The sequence below is a fragment of the Elephantulus edwardii genome, unplaced genomic scaffold (assembly GCF_000299155.1).
Source record: "Elephantulus edwardii isolate Elephantulus edwardi_28Jun2011 unplaced genomic scaffold, EleEdw1.0 scaffold00009, whole genome shotgun sequence".
Classification (NCBI taxonomy): domain Eukaryota; kingdom Metazoa; phylum Chordata; class Mammalia; order Macroscelidea; family Macroscelididae; genus Elephantulus; species Elephantulus edwardii.
In genome coordinates, this window is record NW_006399759.1 from 21,929,343 (window position 1) to 21,941,403 (window position 12,061).

Genomic DNA, 12,061 nt, shown 5'->3' on the forward strand with positions numbered 1-12,061 from the left:
CAGCATCAGGATGGATGGTGAAGAGATTGAGATTGTACACCACAGATTAGAAAGTAAAAAATACATACATTCTTAATATTTTATTATAATTTTTATAATTAATTCTTCAATTATTTCTTCTAGAAACCTGACCCTTATTCTATACACAAATACATTTTTTCTATATATTATGATTTCTAAAAAAAAATCTAAAGTCAGAGCTAAACTTATGATTGATAAGAAAGAAGTACAAACTTTTGAAGCAAGTATCACGTGCCAAGGCTTTTACTCACTCATTTACTTACTCATTCACTTTGAGTGAGAACCGATTTATAGATGACCCTTTGTTATATTAATGTGGCATGAATATTGTAGGAAAACTCATCAACAACTTGTATTACACAGATAGCATAATGTTGCTTCCTGAAAATGAGAACAACCTAAAGCATTTGATGCAGAGGGTCAGGGATTGTAGTCTGAAATATGGATTGAAGCTCAACATCAAGAAGATAAATATTCTTTTTTTTAAGAGAAAAGCGAACTGGAGGGGAAAGGGGGACAGGGAGAAAAATGTGCAACAATGAATAAATAAAAATCCAAGTTCTGTATAAACTTTCATTAAAATCTCAGTTAAAAAAGTGGAAAAACTAAGCAAGTTGAATCACAAGTCACCACACTCTTTTCTGTGTAGCTCTCAAAGGAGCAAGTTTGGTATTCACACTTTCATGTCGCATGCTTTGCAATAAATATGTCTGCAAGTCTTTATGAAAGAGGGGGAAAAAGAAGATGAATATTCTCATCATTGGGCCAATTGGCAGCACATGATAGATAGAGAAGACATTGTTAACAATTTCAGTTTGCTAGATTTCACAATCAACACACTCGGCACCAGCAGTCAAGAAATCAAAAGAAAAAATTGTGTTAGAAAAATCTTCTATCACAGACCTTTCCAGAGTGCCAAAGAGCAACTATATTAGTCTAGAGACTAAGGCATGCCTAATCTATACCATAGTCTTTACAATTACTTGTTATGAATCAGAGAACAGGATAATAACTAAAGATAACAGAAAAAGAATCTATTCCTTTGATTTGTGGTACTGGAGAAGAGTATTGACCATACCATGGACTGCCAAGAGGACTAACATATATATGTTAGGGTAAAACCAATCTGCTCCTTAGAGGTAAGGATTTCGAAGTTCCATCTTTGGGTCATGTTTCCAGAAGGGACCAGTTCTTAGAGAATTATATCATACTTGGAAGAATAAAGGGACAGCACAAGAGAGGGAGACCCCAGATGAGATTGTAATTGAGTTGATACTGAGTTTGTCAACTCTTGCTGAAATTATAAACCATTCCAAAAATATATTTGATCCATTGATGAACTTCATGGAAATCATGCATGATGAAGCAAGGGAAATAAAAATACAGGAAAGGAAAAAAAAACCTGAAATGGATGTCAGAAGAAACTCTTAAACTTGCAATATTTTGAACCAACGAAGGAATAATGTGTGATTTAAAATCAGGAAAGGAATGCATTTGGGCTACGTTTCCCCCACCATGCCTATTCAACATGTACACTAAGAAAATAATCTGAGAAAGTGTTCTGTATGAAGAAGAATCTGGCACTAAGTTTGAGGAAATAGTCATTAATAACCTGTCATATGCAGATGATCCAACTGAGCTCCCTGAAAATGAAGATTTGAAGCTTGATGACGCTTAAAGACTATAGCTTTCAGTCTGGATTACATTTTAACATTAAAAACAAAACATTTCTCATGAAACAACCCAAAACCCTCCAAATAGAAACAAAGCAAAAATCTTTACATTTGGGTCAATAAGCAATATCGTGATAAATGGAGAAAAGTTAAAAGTTGTCAAGGATTTTATTTTACTTCAATGCATTATCAATGTCCATAGGAACAGCAATCATGAAATCAAAGGACATTGTGAACTGAGCAAATATGTTGCCAAGGACTTCTTCAAAGTGTCCAAAAGCAAGGATATCACTTTGAGGATGAACGTGCACTTGATTCAAGACATGGTATATTCAGTCACCTCATAGTCATGTTAAGAATTGGACAATAAATAAGACTGAAGGTTTGAAGCGTAGTGTCAGAGAAGAATATTGAATATACTATGGGCTAAAAAAGAATAAACAAATCTGGCTTTTAAAAAATGAGGCAAAATTCTCCTTATCAACTCCATAACATATACTCTGTGTTATTAAGAGAGGTCAGTTCATGGTGATAGGTATACTTCTTCATGTTAAGAAGTATAGAGTTGGCTATGTGTCTTAGTGACCCAATCCACAACCAGTGTGAACATCCTTGCCCTATCCTGTGCCGTTCTCATAATCGCTAATATCCTCAAGTCTATTGTCACAGTTAAAGTGCCAATTCACCTTGTTGAGGGTCTCCCTTTTTCTCTGACTCTCAACTTTTCCCAGCATGACACATTTTTCCAAAGATGGGCCTTTCCTAACAATACGTCCAAAGTATAGAAGATAAAGTGTCACTGTCGTTGCCCCTAAAGGGTACTCTGTTTGCACTTTTTCCAAGATAGACTTGATTGTTCTTTTGGCAGTTCACTGAATAGTCAGTATTCTTCTCTAATATCACATTTTCAAAACATTGATTCTTCTTTGGTCATTCTTATACATTATTCCACTTTCAGATGCAGAGAAAGCAATTGAAAAATGCTTTTGAAAGAAAACAATTGGTAAAATAGAGGTTCATAAAAAAATAGATTGAGACAGTGGCTGTGAAAATGGTTTTAATCACAGCAGAGACTACGATAGTGATATATTACTTGATGGTGGCTCATTCTGTTATATATACAGTCACATGGGACAGAGTGAATTCAGTGACATCTAACAACAGAATATTTTTTATATATTAAATTCTGTTTTCTTTGTAATGTAAAGTTTCATAAGTCTTATAGGGTACACTCTTCAGGACATCACCATTTTCCTTAACTTATACTGAGTAGTATAAGAGGCAGTTCTAAACTTATAAATTAATCTTTATCATGAGCACAAAAATCCCAGAGAGGAATCTTCTGTGTCTTTCTAGAAGTTACAATGTCTATGTGATGCATAAATTAACATTTATAATATTGGACAAGACAATGAACTCATAAACCACAGTATATTCATTGCAATCTTAATCATTCAACTTAAAGTAAGTAGACAAGTTGAAAAGTTGGAAGAGTTGTTTTAAAGCAAGAAAAATACAACTTGGGGGAAAGGAAAAAGAAAATACGTTCAAATATCACAGCATTTAACAAAGTCTCCAACTCTCTATGTAGCCTTCAGACTGGTCCTGGTTCTCTTTACAGATCTCATTCTTTACATACAGTCTGTTATCATTTATGGGTCAGTTCTGATTTTCTGGCAAACAACAATCATTTACAGGTAGACCGAGAAAATATAAGAAGTTATTTCAGGCTGAACCCGGAGCTGGGACGACTGGTCCATTCCTGCCCACAGCCCACCACTGACCCCGCCCCCGAGTGTGCCCCCTCCTCCGTTGGCACCCAGGAAATCACCACTGAGAACACCATGCCCTACCCATACCCAACGCTGACCCTGGAGCAGAAGAAGGAGCTCCCTGACATCGCTCATCGCACCATTGCTCTGGGCTAGGGCATCCTGACCACAGATAAGTCCACCAGAAGCATTGCCAAGAGCCTGCAGTCCATCGGAACTGAGAACACTGAAGAAAATGGGCGATCCTACTGCCAGCTCCTGCTGACCGCCAATGACTGTGTGAACCCCTCCATCAGGGGTTGTCATCCTCTTCCATGAGACCCTCCACCAGAAGGCGGATGATGGGCCTTCCTTCGCCAAAGTCATCAAATCTAAGGGTGGTGGTGTGGGCATCAAGGTAGACAAGGGTGTGGTACCCCTGTCAGGAATTAATGGCGAGACCACCACCCAAGGGCTGGATGGGCTGTCTGAGCGCTGTGCCCAGTACACGAAGGATGGAGCTGACTTTACCAAGTCATGCTGTGTGCTGTAGATTGGAGAACACCCCCCCCCTCAGCCCTTGTCATTATGGAAAATGCCAAGGTGCTGGCCCGTTATGCCAGCACCTGTGAGCAGAATGGGACTGTGCCCATTGTGGAGCCTGAGATCCTCCCTGATAGTGACCATGATCTGCAGCGCTGTCAGTATGTAACAGATGAGGTGCTGGCTGCCGTCTACAAGGCTCTGAGTGACCACCACATCTATTTGGAAGGTACTTTGCTGAAGCCTCATATGGTAACCCCAGGCCACGCCTGCACACAGAAGTTTTCTCATGAGGAGATTGTCATGGCAACTGTCACAGCACTGAGTGCACAGTGCCCCCCACACCCCTACTGTTACTGGGATCACCTTCCTGTCTGGAGGCCAAAGTGAGGAGGAGATATCCATCAATCTCAATGCCATCAACAAGTGCCCCTTGCTGAAGCCATACCCCTGACCTTCTCTTATGGCCGAGCCCTGCAGGCCTCTGCACTGAAGGCCTGGGAAGGGAATAAGGAGAATCTGAAGGCATCCCAGGAGGAGTGTTTCAAGCAAGCCTCAGCCAACAGCCTCGACTGCCAAGGAAAGTACACCCCAAGCAGCCAGGCTGGGACCTCACCTAAGGAGTCCCTTTTCGTCTCTAACCATACCTACTAAGTGGAGGTGTTCTAAGGCTGCTTCCTCGACACTCCAGATCCCAGCTCCCTCCTAGACTTAACACTTGGGGAGAAGGGCCTCATCTGGGGCTTCAAGGTGATCCTTCCCGTCACTCTTGCTGCCCTGGTGATACTGATGTGTGATGGTGTCTCTGTTTGCTAATTCCATCACCTTTTCCAACACACTGTCAATAAACAACTATTTAAGGGGGTGGGGAGAAGTTATTTGAGAAATATGAGTTCTTATTCAAAATGCAATAGGAAAAAATGTCATTAAAATTAAAATGGTAAATGGGTGATAAAGGATAAAATGGAAGTGCCTGGGTGGCACACTCCCTTGAAACAGACAGCACAAGGAAAGGCTAAGAAAACTTGAGAAGAAAACTCATATCTCAACATTGGCAGTGGTTGCTCTTCAGCAATTTAAGGGAAGAAAGGACCTTCTTTCACATGCAAAATAGTCAGGAAATGAATCTTTCCTAGAGTCAAGAATTTTGGTTAGTTTGGCAGCAGCATTAAGTTGCATAAAAAAATATGAAAACCTTGACCCTACAGGTAGGGTGCTAGGTCATCTCTTTGGTAAAATAAGTCATTTTATAGCCTCAATAAAGATATTTAATTACCTGTTAATTTGATGATTTTTGTTGAAATATCAAAGTGATTTCCTGTGTGACATCTTAATCCAGTGCCAAAGGACATAGAATTTATTGGTGACATTTTCTGAGAAGGCATGTACTCATTTGCATTAAAAACTACTTCAGACTAAAAAAAAAAAAGGAAAAAGAATAAATCTTCCACAAAAAAGAAAGGTCAAAATTGGCTTTTCACCAGACAAATTTAATGTTTTAATACCATAGCAAAGCTATGGCGGCAGTAAAATGTTTGGTTGGGTCTTTTGGGTTTGTTTGTTTTTTTTAACTGTCGGAAAAATTATCTTAAAAAATTCAGAAACAAAATGAGCAAATATCTCTGTGGCAAACTTATAGGGACATGTCACTGTTCCCCACCAAGTAAAATGAAGTGGTTATTCATACAAAATTGTAAGTCTCACAGCCTAGCATGCAACATATTTGCTCATAGTACAAGGAGAAATAAAGTGACTAGAAGTAATTAAAAAACAAAGTATAAACATTTTGAGAGTCTAGATGAACTTTCTGTTTTATTTTAGCAAGTCATTGGTTAAGGTTCAAGACAGAACTTTGAAGAGTTTACTACTTTGCTATTTCTATGTATAATTCAATAAAATTGCAGAATATATTCCAAAGAAGATGGTCTTGGAATATTTTCTTCAGTTGTTTGGTTTTTTGTTTTATGGTTCATATTGCTATTACATGATTAAAAGCAGTTTGCTGAGAATGACAGTCTATACTTAAATGTTAGCAAGCCAAGTCAACAGGTGCATGAGTTCCTCAGCAGTCATTAAGCGGAAATGTGTTTAGAATTGGACCAAATTCAAATCCATCACATAATGACCAATTTTTGTTCTCAAAATGAGGAAGAAAAGATTGTATAAACAAACCCATTTGTATTCAACATACACAGAAGTTATTCCAAAAAGCTTGTGATAGATAATGATTATCAACTGACTTAGAAATTCAAAGTCATAGACTTCTGAGATTTTTATTTTAAATGATATTTGCAAAGCAGGCTACTTTGTTCTGTATATAGGGAAAAACTAAAAATGAAGATGATGTGGATTTATAAATACAAGCACATTCATTAATATATCTCAGGAGACCAGAATAGTAAATTTTTGGTAACTATTTTATTTATGAGCTTATGGTAATAGGAGGTGAGATGGATCAAAAAATTAGTGTGTCCATCCACTAAAAAAAGGAAAATTAATATTAAATTAAAAAAGTAAAGATGAGCAGTCAATTTTAAATAGATCCATTAGGTTTGGTGATATGTTGTGATAATATATCTTTGCATAAGTTAAATGAAATTTCCAGTTCTTTGATTATTTATGTTTCATAAGTCAATTTTGGAAAACCTTCCCATATCTCTCTAACTTGTGGTTGATTATCTCTGGCTTCTTTTGAGATAACAGATTTTCATAAAAGTGCTCACATAACAGTTACATGTTTACATTCTAGGTTTCCTGTCCCACTTCCCTGGGACTTATTCTTTGGAGTACGAAGCCCTCTAGACAATCCTAATAAATAAGAACAAAGCTTTATAGAGAATATACCAATGTCAGATGTTCTGAATTCCATCATTTCATTGAGAATTCACGACTCTATCTCAAAAGTAGCTATTACTATTACTATTTCCATTTTACATAAAAAAACAAAATACGAGTTTCCACTGAGGCAATACCAACCCATAGAGATCCCACAGATTTTAGTGTAGAACTGTTCCCCAGGTTTTAAAAGTGACCTTTATGAGTCATATCACTAGATCTGTCTTCTAATGCTTTTCTGAGTGAGTTTACTCGTCATCCTCCAACTATCAATTGAATCAAATGCTTAATTGTTTGTACCACTCAGGGACTTGTTTACATAAAAAGAGTTAACAACTGAACTCATCTTATTTTAGAGCTGGAACTAACTCCTAGCTGACCCTTCACTGGGGTTTTGAAACTATAAATCACACAGGAAAAGATTACCTATTTTTCTCCCTCAGAACAGCAGGTATATTAAAATTAGTGGAAAAGCATGACTTTTGGTCTAGCAGCACAAATTCCTGTGGGTTATTCAATCAGAGATCCCTGAAACATGAGGTAAAATATCCCCTTATGTTATCTGAGAAAATCCAACACAAAGACAACAGTGTAGATTCAAACATCAATGATAATCACAGTTAATGCAGTATGTAGGTACAAACTTGGTTACTTGAAACTGAAGACCTGGTTGTGCTTCCTCATTCCCAAAAGAGGCTTACAAAACATTGTCAGTCCCTGGTGAGGCTATAACCTTATACAAACTGTCTCTTGGCCAGGAAGTGAACCAAGCCTCTTGCTTAGTGACCCATTCTAAGACAGACTCCTTATGTCATTGTGTAAAATAACTGAAGTAATATTAAAATGGATCTAGATAGGAGACTCAGGAACACATAGAAACAAAATTTCCAGATTGGGGGTGGTGGTGGCAGTAAGTATCAGGAAAGAGAAGTGAAAACTTAAAGGCTCTAGTGGCCTAGTGGTAAAAAGCCATGATTCAATCCCAGAGGCACAGTGTTCAAATCCACCAGCTTCCCTGTGTGAGAAGGATAAACATTTTCCACCCATGTGATTCACTACATCTGAATATTCACTGGAGAGTAAGCTATAGACTGGTTCAGACTCTAGAGTATAAAAAAATGACAACCCAGAAATAGTTAATATACAAAACCTAAAAAAAAAAGAAGACATTTAATATAAGGAAACTGTAATTAACAGTATCCAAAATGGAATTATTAGTTCACTAAGAGGTAGACAATTTTATGAAATAGCAATGCTATGAAATAAATAAGGCCACAATTTTTAAATAGATTAAGAATTTTGAAAGAATACCAGAAGAAATAAAGCAAAGATACATCAAGAGTCAAATATAAAGGTTGAAAATAAAAAAAAAAAAGTATATGGAAGAAAGCCCAGTGAAGAGAATGAATTGCAACATTGTACACACCTATGAAAGAAAGTCCAGTTAGTATATGAAAAAAAGTCCTTAAGAGAATAAATCACAGACTGTACATAAACAGAGACTTGGTAGGTTGGAAGAGATCAATAACGAATTATCTCATCCATATTAGACCATGAAAAGAGCAAGAAAAAGATGTAGAATCCTCTCCCATCTACTTAAGAATACTTTGTATTGTTTGGGTTTCCTCTACTTGTACACCAATTATCAATATTACTCTACCTCAACATTTCTATAGTTAATACTCATGTCCCTTCTAAACTCATCTCTTATCCTTAAAGTACTATAGAGCTAAAAGGAGAGAAAACAACTTTGGTTTTTCATAAATGCTCTGGCAACTAGAAAACTTTAAAAGAGTTGTTGGTCTGTGTGGATCTCTCCCAAAGATAAGACCCAGTTGTCTCTGTGAAGAGACTGATCATAGAGGAGAATCTAGAGCTCCCTGTGGGTAGAGGCAGGAGGATTAGAGGGTATTTCATCCAATGTCTAGAACTTAAATCTCATTTGGTCTTATATTTTTAAATTTTATTTTGGTTTGCATATAAAATTAACATACATGGTGTTTCTTTCATGTACATTGTGTTTCTCACATTCCTTCATTGGCATTGTGTTTCATACGATCATCCATTTAAATTGTGCTTATTAAATTAATCACCATTGATCTATGTCTGCCATTTTCCCTTTCTTTTCAAGTCCCCACTGAGTAAATGTAATACCACAACATGAAAGGTAAGTTATAATACCACAACAAGGAAGGTAAATGTGCCAAGGGTTTAACAGGAAAGTATTTCTCTATTTTCCTAACATGTTTGTACTTTTTCATAACTTTGTAAATGTCTCATTCTTCTTTTGAAGCAAATTTAGTGATTTTTAAAAGTTTTTAATTTTTTTTTTTTTTTTTTTACTTTGAGATCTATAATCAGGCAACTCTTTGACAGAGAAAAGGGGAGGTCTGAGTGATGACAGAGTAAGTGGCTTATCCTTGTCTCAGATTTCAGGCCAAGGACCTCTAAGCTGATATTCTTTTTTTTAATGTATTTTATTATTTTTGTGTGTGTGTACCATCAAATCAGATCTGACTGGTAGAGGAGGAGATTTCCTCTCCTCCAGCAGAGCATCTGGTGTATTTGAACTGTGCGCCTCTGGGACTGCAGTGCAGCTTCTTGCCACTAGGCCCCCAGAGCTCCCTTAAGCTGTTATTCTTACACATGGATTTGAAGTAAATATGAGCCATGACTTACAAGAACAAATTTTATCTCAGAGAATGTTTTTACATGGTATCTGTATGTTTGTAGTAATTTATTGACATGTCTTTATTTATTTATTGTTTGCAAAAACTGAGGAAGACCTGATGCATTTGCTGCAGAATGACTGTAGCCTTTCATATAGATAGAAGCTCAAATAAAGAAAACAAAGATTCTCATCACTGGGTCTGTTGGCAGCAACATGATAGAAGGTGAAGAGATTGAGATTGTTAACAGCTTCATTTTGCTTAGCTCCACAATCAACACTCTTGGTACCAGCAGTCAGAAAATCAAAAGACAAATTGCATTGGGAAAATTTACTGTTAGGAACCTCTCCAGAATACTGAAGAGCAACAGTGTCAGTCTGGAGACTAAGGTGCACTTGGTCCAGGCTATGGTCTTATCAATTAGTTGCTATGCATAAGAAAGCTGGAGGACATTATGCTGAGTAAATATTTCAGTCACAAAAAGACAAATGCGACATAATGCCACTGTTATAAAAGAGGACTGACATAGAGGTTAGGGGGAGACTGAAAAGATGGGCTAAATAATGTATACTACATTGAAACAGATGAGGGAGAGAACTGTTTAAAAGGGATATATGATCAGATATTATTGTTATGACAGAAGTGCAGAAACAAGGTAGCATACTGGAGTGGACTTGGGGGCAGGGATTGAATAACAGTGAAAGAATTTGTTCTTCTACTTTTCAAAAAGAAAAGCAAATTGGGGAGAGGAGTGGGCCGGGAGAAAAGTGCAACAATGAATGAATGGAAATCCAAAGTCTCTGTAAACTTTCATTAAAATAGATTTAAAAGAGAAAAAAGAAAACTGGACAATAACTAAAGACAGTTGAAGAATTTAAACCTTTGAGCTGTGGTGCTGGAGAAGAGTATTGACTATACCATGGACTGCTAGGAGAACAAACAGATTCAACCTCAAGAGGGTGAAACCAGGCTGCTCCTTGGAGGCGAGGATTTTGAAGCTCTGTCTGACATACTTTGGGCATGTTGAAGAAGAGATCAGCCCTTGGAAACATCATGCTTGGAAAGATTGATGGAAGACCCTAGATGAGATGGATTGGCTCAGTGACTGAGGTAATGGGTGTAGGTGTGTCAGAGACAATGAGGTTGGTTCAGGATAAAGCAGGTTTCAGAGCTATTGTTCATAGGGTCGCTATGAGTCACAAGCAACTCAATGGCACATAGCAACAACTATTCTATAATTTTATCAGCATGTATATCTTTCTAGTAAACACACATGTATAAACACACACATACATATATACTGGTTTTAAAGTATATTTAATGTTGGACTTCTGATACAAAGGTTGGTGGTTCAAATCTACTAACTTTTCTGCAAGAGAAAGATGGGAAATCTCCCCCACCCCCGCCATTGAGATTTACAGACTCAGCAATCTGAAGGAAGATCGTCATGAATCAGAATCAACTTGGTGGCAGTAGGTTTCAGTACATGTGCGATATGAATATCCATGCATTTGCAAATATATCTCATATATATTTATCATATGTATCATACTACCATAAATAAAGTTCTGTGTATTTCTCTATTTTCCCTCATATTTCTAAGTTATCCCTGCTCTGAGCTGGTCAAAATCCTTGGTGACAATCAGTGAGCACAAATGACATGAATTGACACAATTACATTAGGCAGAAAATGATTTTATGACTCTAACAGAACTTTCCTTCAAACCTCTCCCTACTTCCCCACCTCCTGCAAAACCCAAATATGGCATAAGCATATACAAAAACTGTGTTGTACTTTGGTAAAAAGTAAAAATAGGCTTCACAATGATTATTCATAATCAATTTTCTTGGGCTTGTGATTCATTTATTATGCTAGAAATGTTCTTTTAATAACCAAAATAAGTATAATTTTTGAAACCTTTTATCACTGTCACCAATAAACAGAACTGATTAGGTCTGTATTATAAAATAGAGAATGTGGACCATTTAATGCTATTTTTAATCCTAACATAAGAAATGAAGTCCTTATGCCCCAGACTAGGATTCCATGCTCTTTTCACACTGTTCAGGTTCATAATAGAACTTATAAAAAAACACTTAACCTCTCTATTGCCTTTGAAAGCTTGCTGAGCTATTGCATTTGATGTTTACTTTCTCAATGTACAGTAAGAAGAAGTAATTAAAAAAAATAAAAATCCATTCCATTGCTGTAGTTACTGTGACAACCCATCTCATTGGAGGTCTTTCTCTCTTTCACTGACCCTCCACTTTTGCAAGCATGACGTCCCTTTCCAAGGAGTAGCCTCTTCTAACAATCTTCCCCAAAGTGTGTAGACATAACATCAACACCCTTGCATCAAAGGAGCATTCTGGCTCTATTCTCCCCCAAGAGCTATTTGTTTTTTTGGAAACCCATGTATATTCAGTACCCTTCCTCAACACCACAATTCAAAGGCATCTATTCATCTGACATCCTTATTCATTGCCCATCTTTCAAATGCCTAGCAAGTGATTGAAAAGTTCATGGCCTGAATCAGGTACACCTTATTCAGGCCCATTGCTCCTCAGT

The 12,061-nt window shown here is 37.1% G+C and overlaps 1 pseudogene; it reads left to right on the top strand.

Moving 5' to 3' along the window:
- The first annotated feature begins 3,514 nt into the window (after positions 1-3,514).
- On the top strand, positions 3,515-4,642 carry LOC102862468 (annotated as a pseudogene).
- The last annotated feature ends 7,419 nt before the right edge of the window (positions 4,643-12,061 follow it).